Below are 22,308 nucleotides of genomic sequence, written 5' to 3' on the forward strand. Positions count from 1 at the left end.
GTAGTGTGCAATAGTGTGGAGAGAATGTGGGTGAGTTGCAAATGGTAAAGGAAAATTCTATTGATGATGGAGAGAACTCTCTCCCTAATTTGTCTCTCTCTTCATCTCTATATAAGTAGTCGTAGTCATAGTTGTGGTAGTGGCCGTGGTCGTGGTCGTAGTCATAGTTGTAGTCGTGGTCGTCATGGTCGTGGTCGTGGTCATGGTTGTGGTCATGGTTATAGTCGTGGTCATGGTTGTGGTCATCGTAGTCGTGGTCGTAGTTGTGGTCGTAATCATAGTCATAGTCGTGGTCGTGGTCATGGTCATCGTAGTCGTAGTCGTGGTCGTGGTTGTGGTCGTGGTCGTGGTCGTAGTCATGTTGGGGGTAAAGGCACCTCTGCCTAGCCGTCCGTGTATTACTACACTGACTGTCACCGCCACTGCACACTGCAGGTGGCGGGCACCCATCACCATCACTTTATTCTTTATTCTTTTAGTGACAGTTTGAATAAAGGAAGGCTCGGTCACACATTATGACTATTGGAGTTCCCATTTCTAGTTTCTCCCTTTATTGCTCTTGCTCTCCCGCCATAGCTCTCGAGTCCAACCTTCGATCCGTCACTTCCTTTCAACTGGTATTATCAGAGCTTTGCTTTGCCACTCTTGAGCTTGGTTCATGGTATTCTCAACATCCCATCGACTCCCTACTTGCATTGGGTCTCCTTCCCGACAGCCATATTCGACTCCTTCGAGCTCTTGTCACTCCCTGGCTTCTTGAGCACCATCCCGGCATTGTTGGGCACCTTCAAGGCATTACATCAGAGGTATTTGATCATTTTCTTCAGGGTTTACTTTAGTTCTCAGGTCTCATAGACTGTAAACAAGATTGGGGCAGCCACCATTGAAGCTCCCTTGCTTCATATCTCACTTGCCTTTGAACAAAACTTGCTGGAGCTTGTTTGAGGCCTTCCTTAGCTTTAACCAGACCCGTCCAAAGCTTGGCCATCATTTTTTACAGCCCCAGGACTAGCATTTACAATTGGCAGAATCACGCAGCCCTCCCATATATGTCTTCAGCATTGACAGTACACATAGGAGCTCTCCCCCTCCATTGGCACTTGGAAAGGCTCCATTTCGGGCATATGAACATGCTTTGATGCTTGGTTTTGATGGTTGATGTGTTGGCATAGAATTTGGATTGATTTAAAACTATTTTGGGACTGTCATAACAGTCCACAAGTAGTTTATGATAGTGTTACATTGACATTTGATGCTACAGCTTGTTTGGCATTGTCATTTGATGCCCAGTTGGTCCCGTTTGATGCCTGGATGTTAGGGGAATGTATGCCTATTGTTTGGCAACCATTTGGAGCTGACTTTGGTGCTGAAATTCTTAGTTTTGAATAGTAAATCACTGCTGTACATAGTTGGGCTGAGTCATTTTACTCATGTATACTTATGCCTATGCTTTTTGGGCTATGTTTCGGACATATATGGTGATGTATTGACACTTGGGGCTCGACATAGAGCTTGGTTTTGATTCGGGATCATTGGTTGATCTTGAACTTGCTTTTCAAAGCATTTGGATGCTCTATCTTGGATGTACTTATGGCATGCATGTTGCTTATGTCTGACCGGTCTTGACATGCTTAGCTTATGCCATTACTACATGCTAGTTACAATGTTTGGAGCCTATTGCTACTGGAACTCGGTCTTGTCTTTACCTTGGATTCTCGAAGCTTACTTGAGCTATTTATTGGCTTGTCAGAGTTGTATCTTGGGATGTACTTGATGTCTTACATGCGTATAGATGCTACATACAGATGCTCTACCGCCTACATGTTCGAGATGTACTATTGATGTATTGTCTTGCACTTATGTCGTTGGCACTATGTCTTGCCTTGGTTTGAGCTCTTGAGCTCGTACATACGGCTTTTGTGCCAGTGGGAGCATTGTTGAATGCTTATCAGACATTGAGTAGGTGGTACTTTAAGGCATTGAGCCGTTACATGCTATTGAGCAGTTATAGACGTTTGAGACTTTGGGACTTCTTATCTTTTGGGATGATACATCATATGTCTTGGTTCATTGTATGCTTATGAGCTTAGTCTCAGTTTTGGATCTGTATCTTTATGAACTGACACCTACTTGTGTCAAGTTTTGGTAGTGGTAGGAACACTTTGCCCTGTTGACTGGGGGGTGTGCCTACTCATTGGCAAATGTTTGTATGACATACTTGGGTGTTGGATTCATGCTTATCGACCGTCATATGCTTATGCTATGCCTGCATGATGCCGGCTTTGGTCTTGGCAGTATCTGATTGCCTTGGGATCCAATTTTGGCACTGTTAGCTCTCTTTTACTGAAATCTGAAATTTATTACAACAAGGATATATGTATGGGGATTGACATGGATTTTTCATGTTGAAACACTTTGAAATAATGTACTTTCACTAGTACTTGGTAGGCAGCAACTTTGGTTTCACTTTTTTACCATTTTTCCTCGATTTTGGTGATTTTTAATCATTTTTTGCAATAAACAACAAGCAGTTTTGATAAAGTCTTCCAGCCTGCATTATGGTGAGTTCGTCCACTGATCATGCTGTTTTCAACATCACTAAGCTTGATGGTACGAATTGCTCTTATTGGAAGAGCCAGATTTGGCAGGTGTTGGTGCAGAAATTGCAGATCAAACCTTTGAGGTTAAGCGGGCATCTGCGTGCAATTATGCCAGATGAGGAATGGCTTGAGCTTGATGAGTTATGCAAGTCCACTATTGTATTATCTCTCATAGAACAGGTTCATTACAATGTCTTTGAGGAAGAAAAGAGTGGATGGCAATTGTGGGATAAAATCAAGAATCTCTATGACAAGAAAAGTCCAGCGAGTCAGATGTATTGGGGCTGAAGCAGCTTATGGATCTGCGCATGAAGGAGAATGTGACTATGTCTGCTCACTTGATCCAGTTCCATGCTATACTCAAGAAATTGACTTCGCAAGATATCACTTTTGCAGAGGATGTCACTCCTCTTTTCTTGCTTGGTACTCTTAATGAGTCATGGGATGTATTCCGCATTGCATTATGTGCATCTACTGCTACCTTGAAATTATGTGATGTTGAGAGTGCTCTTCTGCAGGAAGAGGTTAATCGTAAGAATTTGGATGCCTCTCATATGTCGCATGCTATGACAGTTAGAGGTAGGAATGATGGATATGGAAAGCATGGTAGTGGCAGTGGCTGTGGATGGGATTCTCAGAAATCTTGGTCCAAGTCCCGTGGGATGTCACGTAGCAACTCCCGTGGCAGGAATGCAAATATTACTTGTCACCATTGTGGGAAAAAGGGCCATATTACGCCACAATGCCATGAACTGTGCAATGAAATGCGCAAAGATAAGGGGAAAGACAAAGTGTAGGATAAGTCTTCTGATTGCAGCATAGTGCTTGCAAAGTCCAATGTTTAAATTGAAGAGATCAATGTTATGTAGCCTGAGGATGTTGACGATGATGATTATATCCTTGCAGCTTCTTCTAGTGCTTCACAGATGACCAGAGATAGACTCTATGTATGCACAGTGTTGGCTCTTGGACTCAGGTGCGTCCTTTCATGTGACACCTTGTCGAGAGTGGTTTCATTCATACCATACTGTTTCAGGTTTTGTGCGCTTGGGTGATGACAACTCTCTTGATATTGTGGGCATTGGTGATATTAGAGGCTGCAGTTTCCTTCTGGCAGCAGTTTTGTTATGTAGGATATGCGTCATGTACCTGCTTTGACACGTAGTCTCATGTCAGCTGGACAGCTTGATGACACAGGATATCATGTATGTTTTGGAGACTCTACATGGAAGATCACTCGTGGCAGACTTGTGATTGCGAGAGGTGCCAAGGCTGGCAGTCTCAACCCCTTGATTGTATCAGCTTCTTCCCTTGATCATGTTTTTTCTGTGGGTTCTATCCCACATGTATCTCTTTTGCATGCCTGTTTGGGCCATATGTCTTTGAAGGAAATGAAAATGCTTTCTGGTTTGTAGTACTACTTATTGTCCCTTGATTATGCATGTTTTGATTCATGTGAGCATTGTCTTTATGACAGGTAGACTAAGTCTACACATAAGAAGTCTGGTAGGCCACGCATGAGTGAGCCCTTGGCATTGGTACATTCGGATGTCTATGGGCCCATGCCTTGTCAGTCTATGGGTGGTGCAAAGTATTTTGTTATGTTCATAGATAATTTTTCACGGAAAGTTTGGGCTTATCCCATTAAGTTGAAATCCGATGTCTTGGCTGTGTTTTAGAGATGGCTTGCATTGGTTGAGAACTAGTCTAGGTATAGGCTAAAATGCCTAAGGATAGATAATGGGGGTGAGTATGTCTCACGTGCTTTTGAGCAGTTATGTGATGATAGGGGTATTAAGAGTCAGTTGACCGCCCTCTACACCCCCCCAGAATGGTTTGGCTGAGTGGATGAATAGAACCATCCAGGAGCGTGTACGCAGTATGCTTAGCCATGCAGGCCTACCACAGAGCTTTTGTGCTGAGGTAGTTAGTACAGCTGTACATGTCATAAACAAATCACCCTCTAGTGGTTTGGATTTCCAGGTTGCAGAGGAGGTATGGACTAGAAAAACTCCCTCTTATGTGCATCTCCGTGTCTTTGGATGTGTGGCATTTTGCCATGTGCCCAGGGACAAGAGAAGTAAGCTGGATCCTAAGAGTGTCAAATGCATTTTCCTTGGTTATGGGGATGCAGGTGAGATGGGTTACCATCTCTAGGATTCGCAGGCCGCGCGAAAAGTCATCCATAGTCATGATGTAGTCTTCCATGAAGACAAAATGCATAGGCAGCCTGAGAGAGTTATTGAGATCCATAGGGTCATATTTCAAGAGGATTCGAGATCTCCCACACAGCCAATTGGGCAACCTACAACTGCAGCAGATGCTCACGGTCAGGGTGTTGGCCAGGTAGCTAGGCAAGCAGCTGAGCTTGCCATGAGACAGTCTACTAGAGACAGACATCCACCTGATAGATTTCAGCCCTCTATGCATTATGTCTTGGTTACAGATGCAGGAGATCCTTTCACCTATGATGAGGCTATGCGTAGGGGTGACAGTCACTCCTGGGAGAGGGCTATGTAGTCTAAGATAGACTCCTTGCATAAGAATGACACTTGGGATTTGGTTTCCTTGCCTATGGGCAAGAAGGATTTGCCATGCAAGTGGGTGAATAAGCTAAAAAGTACCCCTGGACACCCTAAGCCGGCATACAAGGCTAGATTGGTAGCAAAGGGTTTTAAGTAGGAGCATGGTGTGGACTTTGACAAGGCCTTTTCTCCTGTGGTTAAGATGATCACCCTGCGCTTAGTCTTGGCTTTGGTTGCTCAGCTTGACTTGGATTTATACCAGATGAATGTCAAGACGTCTTTCTTACATGGGGACTTGCATGACGAGATTTATATGGAGCAACCTAAGGGCTTTGCAGAACCTGGTAGGCAACACCTAGTGTGCAAATTGAAGAAAAGTCTTTATGGCTTGAAACAGGCACCTAGGGAGTGGTATCATAAGTTTGATGCCTTTATGCAGTCCGCAGGGCTATTGCTGGAGTGCTATGGATCCGTATCTTTACACGAAGAAAGCCCATGATGGTTCTTTATTGATTTTGGTACTCTATGTGGATGATATGCTGATAGTAGGGAAAGCTCGTGATGAGCTAGATGCTCTTAAGACTCAGCTCAAGAAGAGCTTTGAGATGAAAGATCTAGGACAGGCTGCTCACATACTTGGTATGCACATTAGACGGGACAGGCATCAGGGACTCCTCTACTTGTCACATAGAGAGTACATTCATAAAGTCCTTGAGCGCTTCCACATGTAGGACCGTAAAGCCTATTGGCTGTCCATTGCCTTCTTATGTGAAGGTATCACAGGCTGATTGTCCGCAGACAGATAAGCAGGGGGCCGAGATGGCCAAGATTCCCTATGCATCCGCAGTGGGCAGTCTTATGTATGCCATGATAGCCACTCGTCCAGATATTGCCTTTGCAATTGGTGTTGTGGCACGCTATATGGCTACACCTGGCAAGAAGCATTGGGATGCCATGAAGGGTATCATGAGGTACCTGAAGGGCACTACAGATATGTGCATATGCTATGGTAGCCAGGATACAGGAGTTGTGGGGTACACTGACTCTGATTATGCAGGACATGCAGATAGTAGGAAGTCCACTTCCGGCTATGTATTCACCTATGCTGGAGGTGCTGTTTCTTGGATGTTTAGGGTGCAAAAATGCATGGCCCTTTCTACTACAGAGGCCGAGTATGTTGTAGCCAACTGAGGCTTGCAAGGAGGCCATTTGGTTGGGTCATTTAGTTGTTGACCTTAGTATTGATGCTATCCCTACACTGCATTCAGATTCTATGAGTGCTATTTAGTTAGCCAAGAATCCGGTCTTCCATGAGAAGACGAAACACATTGAGGTGAGGTATCACTTTATACGTGGGGTCATTGAGGACAAGTCTGTTGATCTTGTCAAGATCTCGAACTGACCAGAATCTTGCAAATCTGCTCACAAAAAGCCTCTCTACAGAGTGCTTTGCCTTCCTCAGGAGGTTGATGGGCGTGGGGTGAGATGACGTCTTTCCTCATCCTGTTGTATATGTGTACATATTGTATTGTCTTTTTTCTTTTTCTTTTCACTCTTCACTAGGACAGATTCACCTTTAAGTGGGAGGTTATTGGGGGTAAAGGCACCTCTGCCTAGCCGCCCGTGTATTACTACACTAATAGTCACCGCCCCTGCACACTCCAGGTGGTGGCGGTGGGCACCCGTCACTGTCACTTTATTATTTATTCTTTTAGTGGCAGTTCGAATAAAGGAAGGCCCGGTCACACATTGTGACTGTTGAAGTTCCCATTTCTAATCTCTCTCTTTCTTGCTCTTGCTCTCCCACCATAGCTCTTGAGTCCAACCTTCGATCCGTCGCTCCCTTTCAAGTCGTAGTCGTAGTCGTGCTCATGGTCATAGTCGTGGTCGTGGTCATCATAGTCGTTGAGAGTGGAGTTTTGAGCCCAGGATATGCCTAAAATTTGCCAAAAAATCTGGAATTTAGGGGAAAAATATTTAACATCGAAGGCGGCGGCTGCAGCTAGGACGATTTTAAGCATCGAGTGAAAGACAGCTTTTAAAAGGCGCTTGAGTGACACTTGTGGATTTTTGATAATTTTTCTGAGTGTCGTGTAGGATGCCAGGAGCTGCTAGTCAGTGCGGGATGTCAAGACGGATGTGCAGGATTTTTCAGAGCTCAAAATGGATCCCGGACGGGGAAGAGGCCACAAAATGGGCCAAGATATGAAAAGGTGGCCAAACTTAGGACCAAAGGGGGGGTGCCCTTTGGGACCTTGACCCCCCTCCCTCATTTTTCACATGAAACGGCATGAGTATGGTGTGAGGCTGCAGGGCGGCGCATTTTTCATCATGATCATCTCTCATCATGATTCCAATTTGAAAGCACCTCACGAATCAGAGATTACCTGGCAACTTCTCCCTCTTAGGTGATCATATGGCCGGTCTTCATGTGGGATATGGCTGTGTGGATGAAGAGATCAGAATCTAGTCTTTCTCTCTCCTCCCTCTCTCTCTTCCCTATGGGCTGTTCATGTGTACCATCTTGAAGGAAGAACCAGGGAGGGAGAATGAAGGAAATGGTGAAGGAAATTGATGGAGATGCTAAAGATTGAAGTGCAGCATTGGATTGAGAGCAATGGAGGTTCTATCTGCTGGTTATACAGTCATTCAAGGCGTCTCGGGTTACGTAAAAACACGGTATGACCATTTTTATGAAGAAAATGAAGGATTTTTGATAGTTTATGATGATAATTATGTTCTTATTGGATAAAAATTTGTTTGTGTGCTGGTTGCATTATGAGTAATTGCTGTGTATTAGAAAATTTTGATTTTGCAATGATTTACATACTTCATTTAATTCTCGTAAGCCCGAAATGCGGTTTTTAAGTGGTAAAATGGTAGTTTTTCCATTTCGGGTGGGTGAAAGGTGTTCCCATGGGGGAAAAATGGAAGATAAATTGAATGTTAGTATGTTAAAGTGATTGGAACAAGAGAAACCAGAAAATTGCCTATTTTGTTGCCAAATAAATCAAGAAAATGAAGAAAATAAAAGGAAAAATAGAAATACGTCTTGGAAAAATAAGGAAAAATATAATGATTGTTTGTGAATGTGTGGTAGTGGCAAAGCATGAGGTTTAGCCTCAGTTTTCCTTATCTCTTTGTAAAATTTTGTGATTTATTGCTTTTTATACATCAAAACATGACAAAATGAACCTCTACACTTATGTAACGAAAGCAATACCTAAACGTAGGGGGTTGGGATATTTGAATGGTGTGATTTGTGTGCTGATTGTTGCTGATTTTCTGATGCATACCATGACATAGAGTCCGTGGTATTTTTATTAAAAGGATAGTAGCACGAGTGTTGTCTCGGTGCTATCCTTACATCGCCGGAACGGGTTAGGGAATAAGCATTTGAAAGCCTGGTTGTGCACAACACATTCCTCATTGAAAATGATGTTTGAGCACTTTAGGATCATTCACTTTGCATGTGCATGTAAACCATGGTGTCAGAAAAAAAGGACTGGATGCATAGCACCTGTTTTCAATGACAATGTCCCACGCTTGAGTGTGGAAAGGCATCCTAAGCCGTAGGATAGACGTTTGTTTCTTGGGGGTTTATTTGGTAAGGACACATGGTATCTCCTGGATTACTTTCGAAATGAAGAGTGGAGTTTGTTCGTTTGTTTTATATGTTGAGCAGCACATCAAGGGGCTAATCCTTGCGATGTAGGAGAGCTGCAGTGGGGCTGCGGTGTTCTTATCGAGAGGTTGCCTCCCGTGTATGTGATTATTGTTGCATTTATTGCCAATGTGTAAGGGTTCTCCCTCTGAGGAGTTTATAGAAAAAGGGAAACACTGGATTACAAAACTACAAAACTATAAACGCATAGATTAGGCTTTAGGACAGTTAGTCCTTTAGCAGCAGATTGACGCTCCTAGCCCACGAGGCCGTGAGGGTGTGTTTGTCTGTTATGAGCATGAGGTTTGGCTAGTGCCATAGCCAGTGCCGGCTCATTTCAAGTCCCATCAGTTATGGTCGTGATCATGGGTCATGGTCATGGTCGTCATAGCCGTAGTAGTAGTCGTGGTTGTGGTCGTGGTCATGGTCATAGTCGTGGTCGTGATCGTGGTCGTGGTCATGGTCGTAGTCGTAGTCATGGTCATGGTCGTGGTCGTGGTCATGGTCATGGTCATGGTCATGGTCATGGTCATGGTCATGGTCGTGGTCGTGGTCATGGTCGTAGTTGTGGTCGTGGTCGTACTCATTATGTAGAAAAGGAGAGAGATGGAAGGAGATCCCAATCTCATGCCCTCATAGAGATTATAGTGTGCAATAGTGTGGAGAGAATGTGGGTGAGTTGTAAATGGTAAAGGAGAATTCTATTGATGATGGAGAGAACTCCCTCCCTAACTCTTGTCTCTCTCTTCATCTCTATATAAGTAGTCTTAGCTGTAGTCGTGGTCATGGTCGTGGTTGTAGTCGGAGTCATAGTCGTGGTCGTAGTCATGGTCATCGTGGTCATGTTCATGGTCGTGGTTGTGGTCATGGTTGTGGTCATGGTCATGGTCATAGTGGTCGTGGTCATCGTAGTCGTAGTCGTGGTCGTGGTCGTGGTCGTGATCGTAGTCGTAGTCGTAGTCATAGTCATGGTCGTGGTCGTTGTAGTCCTAGTCATATTCGTGGTCGTGGTCATAGTCATGGTCGTGGTCGTAGTCATAGTCGTGGTCGTGGTCATAGCCGTAGTCATAGTCATAGTTATAGCCATGGTGGTCTTGGTCATGGTCATGGTCGTGGTCATGGTCGTAGTCATGGTCATGGTCGTCGTAGTCATGGTCGTGGTCATGGGTCATGATCGTGGTCGTCATAGTTGTAGTCGTGGTCATGTTTATGGTCGTAGTCGTAGTCATGGTCGTGGTCGTGGTCGTGGTCGTAGTCGTGGTCATGGTCATGGTTGTGGTCGTGGTCATAGTTGTAATGTAGAAGAAGAGAGAGAGATGGAAGGAGAGGATAAAAATTTAAGAAAGAAAAAAAAAGAGAGAGATGGAAGGAGAGGAGAACAATTTAAGAAAGAAAAAAAGAATGATAACAAAAACAAATTGTTTATCGTAACATAGGCAAAATGGAAAACGATGAAGGTCATGTTGTTCAAGATCGTGAGGCATATCTTAATCAGTTTGTCCCATGTCCTTGATCTCAATGCAAGCTGGCATTTAGACGAAAACGTCGATTGTCTATAGAACACGTATGACGATTTGGCGAGTTTCAATTTTGAGATCATTAATTAGGCGATTGCAAATTTTCAGCAAACGATAAGAAAAGTTAATATCAATCATGCAGGTGACGTCTCGTCCCAAGGAGGAGTGCACCCTTTGCGGCCAATTAGAAGAGTTCATGGGTGTGTGATGGATGGAGTGCATGAGCCAATCCACCACTTGCAAGGCCAATCTATACCATCAATGCCAGAGGAGACAGGCAGCCTTTCAGACCTACCTACAATCTTGGAGCCTGAGATGGAGGCAATGATCGATGCATTGATTCCCATGGATGTTGAGACTTCTAATCTACTTATAGAGGAAGCATCCATACCATTATATGGTGGGTGCCGAGTATCTCGCCTGAAAACACTGCTTGCACTCTTAAGTATGCAAGCAAAATACGGGTGGAGCGATGCGAGTGTGACCGAGTTGTTCAAGTACCTTGTACATACGCTTCGTTGATTTTTTTTTGGCACTATTATTAAAAAAAATTGTGCTTTTCAAGGTGTTTTATGATTTTTTTCAGGTTATTGAAATATCATATATTATCACCTGCAAATACCATGCTTGAGTCTCGTGATGATGCATGATATGTTTTATGAAAGCTTGGCATGGACTACAACAACATCCATGCATGTATCAACGATTGCATACTGTTTCGAGGAGAATATGAGACTATGGAGACATGTCCAAAGTGTGGTGCTCACAGGTATCAATAGGACTTGCAAAAGGAAACCATCCCTCAAAAAATTCTCAGACACTTTCCACTTATCCCCTGCATAAACCACATGTTTCTACGTTTGGCATGGCGAGCTTGACAAAATGGCATGCGCAGAATAGGTCCATGGATGGAGTTCAACGAATATCAGCATATTCAGGCGCATGGAGCCACATTGACTCTACCTTCCCAGGCTTTTTCCGAGAGCCAAGGAATCTTCGGCTCGGCCTTGCAATGGATGGCATGAACCCATTCGGTTTGCACTCAACTTCTTACAGTGTGTGGCCTATAGTCCTTGTCAACTACAATATCCCTCCATGGCTTTCTACGAAGAAAGGACATCTCATCCTTAGCTTACTCATCCCCGGCCGCTACAAAGTCAAAAATATGGACATGTATCTTCGTCCATTAGTCGATGAGCTTAAGATTTTGTAGGAGGAGGGGGTCACCGTGCAAGATATAAGCAAGCGTGATGGTCGGCGGTCTGCCAATATTCGAGCCATTTTCATGTGGACAATGCATGACTTTCCGGGATTCGGAGAGTGCTCAGGTAAATAGGCTTCTGTTCTCGTTGGTAATATCTATATTTTATATTGTTCAAGCTTGTATTCACTGGGTTGTGGTGTTGGAACAGGTCTGGTTACCTCAGGTTATCATGCATGTCCATTATGCAGGCCATAGTTACACTCCCGAAGGTCACAAACCATGAAGAAGATGGTATATCAAGGACACGCCGCTTTCTTGCCAGAGGTTCATGAACTCAAGGAAGGTTTTCTTGGACGACCTCCAACACGTTTGAATGCCACAAGCTGGTACGAGCTGAAAATGGTCCATGCGGAGTCACATCCAAACGGAATGCAACAGTTCTCGGTTTTCTACGAGTTGCCATATTGGACCCACTTACAGGTCAACCACTTGTTGGATCCCATGCATATTTTCAAGAATATGGGTAGCTTTCTATGGGACCACATCACAGGAAAGAGAGATACTATAGAGGCACAAATGGATTTGAAGGAGGTAGATAAGATGGAGGTGCTTTGGCCGTAGTCGAGTGTTGATGGTCGTGTGCAGCTACCTCGCGCTCCTTCGGTTTTCTACGAGTTGCCATATTGGACCCACTTACAGGTCAACCACTTGTTGGATCCCATGCATATTTTCAAGAATATGGGTAGCTTTCTATGGGACCACATCACAGGAAAGAGAGATACTATAGGGGCACAAATGGATTTGAAGGAGGTAGATAAGATGGAGGCGCTTTGGCCGTAGTCGAGTGTTGATGGTCGCGTGCAGCTACCTCGCGCTCCTTGGGTTTTGTTCACTAAAGAAGAGCGCATTGTGAAGCAAGTAGTCAAGTCTATCTGCACTCCGACGGGTATGATGCGTTCTCTCAGGTCTGCATTTTCTAAAGACGACCAATTATCAGGGCTAAAATCCCATGACTGGCATAAGATATATCACGTTTGTACTACGAATGGATAGTAATTGGCATGTACATTTTGCTATTTGGTGTTCATAATACTTTCTCATTTGTGGCAGTTTGTACTACCGATCGCGATCGTAGGATGTCTTACTCCAGAAATACGCAGGGCCATTTACAAGTTGTCGACTTTGATGCAATGGATCTCACAGAAGGAGATTAAGACGTCCTCTATTGAATCTGCGAGGCGGGGAGTAATGGAGATGGTGTGTCTCTTTGAGAAATACCTGCCTACTAGCATGCTCACGATACAAATCCACCTTCTTGTGCATCTTGTAGATGAAGTGGAGATTGTTGGACCTGTCCATACACGATGGATGTTCTTCTTGGAGCGCTTCATGAAAATCCTAAAGCACTCCAAGAATGGACTGTGGTATCATGGCAAGGTTTGAGCAGGAGAGCCGGCCACGAGCAACGGATCCAAACACAGCTATAGATGAGATGGAGTATTTTGGAAACTTGCAAAGTATTGTTACGGTGGATTACCATACTTCTCCATGATACTATTTGATGTGCAGTGGTTCAAAGTGATACTTGAAGGAGCTGGAGCAACAGTTCAACGAGGTCCATATGGATTTCTCAAAATAAATTTCGAAAAAAAATGGACGGATTTGTGCGACACCTTTGTGTTGCCCGCCCATTGTGAACATGTGCATGGATTTTTTTGTTAATTGTATTACGACATGGTACATGTCACAATAGTTAAAACTCTCTTGTACGTGTTTGTGAATAGGTAATCTTCTATCCAAACCCTCGACAACCTCGATGGTGGTATGTTATACCTTCAGCTCCCCGAAGTGCGAGAGTATATGATCAAACCGATGTTCCAAGCATAGATGAAGACAATATGGAAATAGAGGGGTCAATATTGCAAGGGGTGGAGGCCACCGAAAGCTTGGAACCATCATCGACTAACAATGATGGAAATACAGGAGTCCAAGAACTCTTTGAGAATGAGGTGGACTCATCCTTTTGTGGTGACATATCTATCAACCTTCCAGTGTATGTGGAGTTGTGTTAGGAGATTGACATGGGACCATAGGATACTTCATACTTGGAGCATCCACTTACTAAATTCTTTGACCAATCGCTTATAAGGGTACATAAGATATACATTTTAAGTGAGATCATTTTTTAAGGATTTATATTACTGTGCTTTGTATGATTTAAATTGATTATGTTAATATCATTTTTTATCTGTGCAGGTGACATTTTTAGGATGAGTCGAGGGATGAGCGATGAGGAGTTGCAGGATATCTTCACGCACAAGTCTCGAGACTAGATGGAGAGATTCAGAGACATGGCAGACCAGGAGCTGTCTCAGACATCGTTAAGCTGCTCTGCTAGATCTACTTCAGCGCGATTGGATGCTTTAGCTTCGAGCAGATGAGGTCGACGCTCCAGACTTAGGCCAAAGGAAGGGAGTGCTTCTAGGTCAAGGGGATGCTGTAGAGATACGGAGGCAGTGAGCCTTTGGTTGGCACGGGATACAAGTGCGACTCCTTTCTCTCATGGCAGTTCCAGGGAGCATGGCTCAGGCTCAGGTGGATGCTGTGGAGGCACGGACGCGGTATCTCTGTCTTGTTGTTCAGCTATTGGAGTCGCATCACCTCCAAGATTTGTCACACTTGTGGGGATATATACTCCAGTTACTTCGGCTTTTGCTCAGCCGTCTGCAGGTGACACCCCTATGGGTGCCACATTCTGATAGATATTACCCCAGTAGGTACACCAAATGCACAGAGGTCTCCTGGATATGCCCAGGAGCGTAGATGTAGGTGGGAGAGGACCCATCTTAGGCATATCCCAGGGGGATATGCCTATCTAGTCAATGATAGGTGAGGAGCCATCATCATGAATGATGAGGGGAGGAGGGTGATGGCTCGCATGAGAGAGTTGTGCCAACATATTTTTTGACACGTCTTAGATCATTGGAAGAACATACCAAAAGGACAACATAGTAGCATCCTTGCATGAGGAGTTTCCAGTTCTAGCCTCAGTAGATAGATTTTCTACGGGCTAGATGATGAACTGCATGCATGCATATATGTCACACAAACGATCGGACACACGCAAGGCACTCAAGAGAGTGGGGTTGCAAAGCTCGAGTGGCTAGACACGGACGACTGGCAGGAGGCTATAGATTCTCCAAGACGTTGGAGTCAGCAGCACGAGGTGGCGAGGGCACGACTAGAGGCCGGAGTGGTCCATCATCTTGGGAGTGGCGGCCACAGAACATATTTGGAGGACTTTGTAAGTTTTTCTTTTGTTTTGCTTGTTTATTTTTTTGCAATATCCTTTGTATTGACAATCATGTTTCTAATAATTAGTATTTTGTTTTCTTTGCAGCACTCCATTATAACTTGCAATTCGACTAGCCTTGAGACTCGATATGTAGAGAGGCACAGTCTCACTGCATTGATCGACTGATTGTATAGACATGGCGGCCTTGTAAATCACTCATCTTTCTTGTCTGTAGTTACCATGTTTAATTAGAATGCATTATTGTATAGTGAACTGATGTGTTGTTGTTGCTTTTTTTGCAAAGTCCCTTCGATGCTCCTTTGCGGGGCGGGATGAGCTTTCGGATGGCGAGGATATGTAGCTCGCCCTTAGATCCTTGGAGTTCACACACCTTTCTTTTTTGGTCGCCTGAGCTGTGTAGACATTTTCTATGTAGTAGTGATATCTTGTTATGATTGTACCAGTCGCTTTCATTATGCGATAACGTATTTATTTCATGTATTAGTGTTATGATTTCAGTATACTTTGTTTTTGTTTACACAAGCATTGTACACAGTGTAGAAACTATTTTGTATGGCCCAAATAAAGCACACAGTGCTATATGTGGCAGGGCAGCTTACCACAATTTTTTTTTTCCTATTACCGTCGCTATTAGCGTCTCAAATTTACTTCTCGCATTGTTATTGGCGTCGTTATTATCATTGCAGAGTGTCAGTATCAGCATTGTTATCAGTGTCGGTATCAGCGTCGGTATCAATGTCGGTATCAACTGTCAAGATTGTGGGAGAGAAGGAAGGATTCTCACTTGTAGCTTTCTCACTTACACAATGGGGGAATACACACAAAGGTGGAGGCTGAAAATAGTTTTTCTCTTCTTAGTTGTGTAAGCCAAAAAGAACTCTAGTATAGAGAAATAGAAGAACCCTATATATGGGTCTCAAACCAAACTCAACTAACTAAGGTGGCATACTAACTGAGCCACGAACTAGAGTAGATAAGGATAGCTGTCATCTAGCTATTATTCATGGGCGGTGTACCAACCGCATCTGCAGCTAACAAGTCAGTGACATAAATGAACAACGGTCACCCTGGCATATCACGAGTGGAGCTCGATATCTCAACACTCCCCCTCGAGCTCAATCCCAATTCCTTCACACCAAGTAGGTCTCTGAACTTGCGCAGCTTATCTGCGCCCAATACCTTTTATGCTAACATAAACTAGATCAATAAGGCCTAGTAAAACCCTCTCCTGCACATAGTGATAATGCATCTCAATGTGCTTTGTTTTAGCATGATAGACTGGGTTATTTGCCAAGTTTATACTGCTCATGTTGTCACAATAAATGACAACTGGCCCATTTGTAGGCTGATGCATATCATAAAGTAGCTTATGCAACCAAGCTATCTCACATGCAGCCATTGCTGCACCCCTGTATTCAGCCTCTGTGCTGCTCGACAAGGCAACTGTAGGCTATTTCTTGCTGCTCCAAGTGACTTCAGCACTCCCAAAAGAGAACACATATCCACTAGTAGATCGTCTATCACAAATACTACCAACCCAATCAGCATCAATGTATCCATGCAACTGTATCTGAATCCCAGTCTCATAAAATAGTCCATACTGCAATGTGAACTTCACATACCTGAGCATGTGTCTAGCCACATCCAAATGCGGTTTCCTTGGAGCCTGCATAAACTGACTTACCAATCCAATAGCATAGCTCAAATCTGGCTTGGTTATAGTCATATAAATCAAACTTCCTACTATGCGTCTGTACATAGTAGGGTCTTCCAGAAGCTCACCTGCATCTGTGCTCAGCTTCACATTCTGCTCCAAAGGAACTGAAATAGGCTTATAGCCTGTCATCCCATATTTGGACAGCATGTCCAATCCATACTGCCTCTGCAAGAGCCATATCCCACTTGGTGATCTAATCACCTCAGTGCCCAAGAAATAACGCAGCTCTCCCAAATCCTTCATCTCAAACTTCTGCTTCAATAGCATTTTCACATGAAGGATATCTTCATCACTATCACCTGTGATAATCAAATCATCAACATAAATGACGAGTAACATAATACATTTCTCTGTTTTTCTCACATAAAGTGAGAAATTTGCCTTGGAAATCTAAAAGCCAATAGTGACAAGATACTGTCCTATCTTGTCAAACCATGCTCTAGGTGCTTGCTTCAAGCCATACAAGGCTTTCTTCAACCTGCAAACAAACTCAGGATGAATAGCATGCACATAACCTGGTGGTTGCTCCATATAGATCTCTTCTTACAAATCACCATGCAAGAAGGCATTCTTTACATCCATCTGATGTAAAGACCATCCCTTTGATGTAGCCATAGCAATGACTGCTCTTACGGTTGCCATCCTTGCAATTGGACTGAATGTTTCTTCATAATCAATGCCATATGTTTTTGCATACCCCTTGACTACTAATCTTGCCATGTATCTGTTCACAGAACCATCTGCATTGTGCTTCACATCATAAACCCACTTACAACCAATTGCATTCTTATCTTTAGGCAAAGGTACCAATTCCCATGTAGCATTTTCTTCCAAGGCATCCATTTCTTCATCCATGGCTTTCTCCCATTTTTCTTTTCCCATGGCTTGCTCAACAGAAGTGGGTTCTGGTTCCTGTACCACTTTGACTATATAGGCATAGTGAATGGCTGTAAATCCATCATATTTCAGCCTATCCATAGGATACCTGGCTCTGGTAGACCTGTGCAAAGTAGGTTCACTTCCAAGTGCTCTCAAAACATCCCTGGTCTTCCTTACTCTAGATGTAACAACAGAAGGAATACCCAACTCATCATCAATGCTCTGTTCTGAACCACTGGATTCACCATCCACATAAGAGTGACTTGTATTCAGATCAAACATGGACTGATCTACCTTCTCTTTTCCTTTTTGTGATACCTACATACCACTATCTGTATTGCTTTGAAGAGATTCTCCTTATCTCAATCTTCCTATCCATGGCGAAGAATGTGAATCAACGCTAGAGGACACTCCATGCCCACTAATATCTTGTGACTTCTGCTGTGAATTCTGCGCAGCATTACCATTTTGTGCATCTACATTATCAATCACATTTACTGGTTTATAACAGCTACTCATCTCATCAAAAACAACATCTCTGCTCACTGTAAACTTACGAGTAGAAGGGTTATAGCATCTATATCCTTTCTGCTACAGAGAGTAACCAATAAAGATGCACTTCTCAGCTTTTGGATCCAACTTGGATCTCAACTCATCTGACGCATGAACATAGGCAATGCAACTAAAAAATTTCAAATGAGAAATATCTGGTTTCCTACCAGTATACCTCTCCTCTGGAGTCATGCCATGTATTGCTGCAGTGGGAGTCCTGTTCATTATGTAGACTGTTGTGGAAAATGCTTTAGCCCAGTAAAAATCTGGCAGGTCTTTTTCATTGAGCATGGCACGAGATACCTCTCCAATATGCATGTTTTTTCTTTTTGCAATTCCATTTTGCTGTGGGGTATGACTACATGAATATTGTTGCTTTATGCCATGCTCCTGCAAGAACCTTGCAAACTCATTTGAGAGGTACTCTCCCCATCCATATGACCTTAGGCATTTTATTTGCAGGCATGTTTCTTTTTCAACTATAGCTTTAAGAGTTTTGAAATGCCCAAAAAATTCACTTTTCTTTTTCATAAAATACACCCAAACTTTTCTGCTATAGTCGTCAATAAAAGTGACAAAATAATGACAGCCTCCAATAAATGCAGCTTTAGTAGTCCACACATCAGAGTGGATTAATTCCAATGGCTTCTTACTCTCTTGAACATGTCTAGGAAATGGTTTCCTTACCTGTTTTCCAAATTGATAGGCTTCACATACCTTATGCATTTCTGCAACCTTGAATTTAGGCAATCATGCAACCATATTTTGGGCTTGCATTGATTTAAGTCGTTGTACATTAACACCAATGCATTTATGCCAGATATCAATATCTGCAACTACACCGGTCCCATGTGCAAACATTGATGTACTCAATTCAGGCATGTCTGCATCCAACGTAAACATTTTGCCCATATTCTTTTCTTTTGCTATCAAGCGACCATTATTTTTCACATCCTCAACAAAGCATCCATGAGGATTAAATCTAACCTACAAGCCCTGCTCAACCATTTGACCAACAAAAACCAGGTTCTTGGTGATATTCGGGACATGAAATACATCTGATAGGTATTTCTTTTTCCCATCCTGCGTAGACAAAGGAGTTTTTCCAATCTGCACAATATGATGTGCAATATCATCACCAATCTCCACAAATCCTGGTTTTTCCATTTTCCTTGCATCTTGCATCCATTCTGCATGACTTGTCATGTGGTTTGACGCACCTAAGTCAACATACCACACTTCGTTGCTTTCTTCTGCACTTGTCACAGAATTGTTCATGTGCTGCACCATAAACAAATGCTCATTTCTGTCATCACCCTGTCTACTAGAAGATGCATAATTCCCTTGTTGCAATTTTTCATTCATGATGTCATTCTGCTTTTTATAGCAGTCTTTAGCCATATGACCCATTTTACCATAGTAGTAGCATTCAACATTGCTGTTTGCATTTTGGCCTCTTTGCCATCCACTACAACCTCTTTGGCTCCCCCTGCCTCTAGAGTTACCATGTCCTCCTCCATAGGACTGGTTTTCTTGAGTTTGTTGCATATTTTGATTTCTACCACGGCCTCCAGATCGGCCTCCTCTACCTCTACCTCTACCTCTTCTAGCATTTGAGTAGAAGACAGCTTCTTTTGAAGTTCCTCCTGAAGAAGATGCACCACCATTTCTCTGCTCCTTATAAATTAGAAGAGCAATCAACTCCTCAAAATCAAGAAATCTTTCACGAACGGAAATGGATGTTCAAAATTGTGCATAATCCTTTCCTAGACCATTCAAGGACACAGAAACTAAATCATCATCTTCCACTAGTGACCCAATGGAAGCAAGTGCATCTACAATGTTCTTCACCTTCATGTGGTAGTCATTGATACTCATACTTTCTCTTTGCACATTGTGCAACTCTTGCTTGAGCTGCATTTTCTTGGCTTGTGTATTTGTGCTATAAATTTTTGACAAAGTATCCCATGCCTCCTTTGGCGTACTTGCATCATGAATATGCACAATCATAGAGTCTGAAATACTGATAGACAGCTAGTACATAACTTTTCCGGCTCTCTCATGCCATCCTTTAAATGCCTGCATTTATTGTTGATTGGAAACATCTGCAAAAAACACAGCTTTAGCCTCACAAGGGCAAATCTGCAAAATTGACGAAAGTGGTATTTGACCACATAGTCACTTCCTAGTGACGATTTTGCATCAACAGGAAATAAGGATGATTCTGTAACTCCCAATGTCTCTACGCACAGGCATACGATGCAATTTCTACGGTAACTTTTCACCGACTTGTAGAATAGTGGTCGCATAGCAAAAAACAGGGCCTTTTCCTGTGCGTGCGGAAAACTTCTGCCTCCAAAACAAGCCCCGAAATGGCCTCGAATAAAAAAAATAGAGCCATCCAGGGCTTTAGCCCTATTCCGCAGCATATACTGCCCTCTTGCTAAACCGCGAAGGGCATCTCAATCTGAGACAATGCACTCTTGCACTTTTCGGCTGTGCTACCTGTGTAGAGACTTGCTCCCAAACTCGAAAAATGAAAGCAACACTGGTCCTCTTACCAGAACACCACGAACTTGGTTTACTTTCTTGAGCTCCTTACCACGAACCAGGCTCTGATACCATGTCAAGATTGTGGGAGAGAAGGAAGGAGTCTCACTTGTAGCTTTCTCACTTACACAATAGGGGGATACACACAAAGGTGGAGGCTGAAAATAGTTTTTCTCTTCTTAGTTGTGTAAGCCAAAAAGAACTTGAGTACAGAGAAATAGAAGAACCCTATATATGGGTCTCAAACCAAACTCAACTAACTAAGGTGGTATACTAACTGAGCCACGAACTAGAGTAGATAAGGATAGCTGTCATCTAGCTTTTATTCATGGGCAGTGTACCAACCGCATCTATAGCTAACAAGTCAGTGACATAAATGCACAACAATCACCCTGGCATATCACGAGTGGAGCTCGATATCTCAATAGCATCATTATTGGCGTCGATATCAGCGTCGCATATGCGACGCCAATAACAATGCTGATACCGATACTGATACCGACTATTCTATGGCGTCGCCAATAACGATGCTTTTTGCGACGATGGGGGCAAATTTGTTATTTACATTTTTGTCACTTTTAATGTCGATATAAGGCCTATATCTTGTAGTGTATGTGGCCTTGCATTCATTTATTAATCAAATCGTAGAATATGAAAAGGCAGGGATACCTACAAAGGAAGAGTTCTTACAAATTTAGTAGAGACTTGGTATTGATAACATAGGGTATGAAGAGAAACTGAAGTCTCCATTAGAGGAGAAACCAAAAAGTTCAATAAATCTTTTAGGATGATAGTCTTCTTGAAGAAGATGAAAACCCTAAGATATGAAAGATAATTCTAAGATGTCCATTGTGGTTTATATTAGAGTATGTTATGCATTATAGACAAATATTATTGGTACTAACATCTTACACTATTGTGGTTTATTGTGCCTATAGAAATTGAAGATGCAGACAACTTTCTTAGAAGAGCCAAGGGCTCAAGGCCATTGAAGCTTGGCAAAAGTCAAGGCCTTGGTCATTATATTGGAAGCTTAAATAATCAAACAGTTGCAATTTATTATAGTAGGTTGTCAAGCTCTCCAAGCTTGCCAATGATACCTTTGAGAGCTATCTCCAAGGTGATTGGATCCCAAGTTTTCAATAGAGGTTTAGACAAGATAATTTTGGTGAAAATTTTTATAAGAGTTTTTGTCTTCATGCCTAGATAAAGTGGATCTAGGGTAGGATAATTTAGAGTTCTTGGCTCTTATTTTCTCTCCCATGAAGGAGATGCCAAGAATTTGAAGCTTCTTCCAGGCTATAGGAAACAAGAGTTCCTGAAATAAAGAGGTCTCATTGAGTGGGACGAAACAAAAGATTCCTCTAGAGGACCTAGTGAATTGCTCGAAACTAAAGACTCTTCTACAATAAAGTCAAACTAAAAGATATTAAGGGTTTCTTGAAATCCATATTTTTCCATCTCTTTGTTTAATTTGTAACCATTTTGAAAATATTTTCTTTGCACAAGAGTTTAAATATCCATCTTTTCTTCTTTGGGTAACAGTGGATATAGTCCTTGCCAAAGATGATGTATTACATGATGTAGTTGTGTCTTTGAGCTTGAATTTGCACCAAATTTGTCTATAGAACCATTGAAATACCTCTAATAAATTTTTTTCTTTGTATCTTCCACCTCCATGTTTTGTGTGTCTAAAGTATTTTGTTTTTTCTTTTTAATGTGATTTTTCCATACCTTGGGTTGACTAGATAGATAGAGACCCATATTTCTTGATAAAATATGGA

This window comes from Lygodium microphyllum, chromosome 7 (genome assembly GCF_053477565.2).
Source record: "Lygodium microphyllum isolate KBCC chromosome 7, Lygodium_microphyllum_v1.1.10, whole genome shotgun sequence".
NCBI lineage: Eukaryota > Viridiplantae > Streptophyta > Polypodiopsida > Schizaeales > Lygodiaceae > Lygodium > Lygodium microphyllum.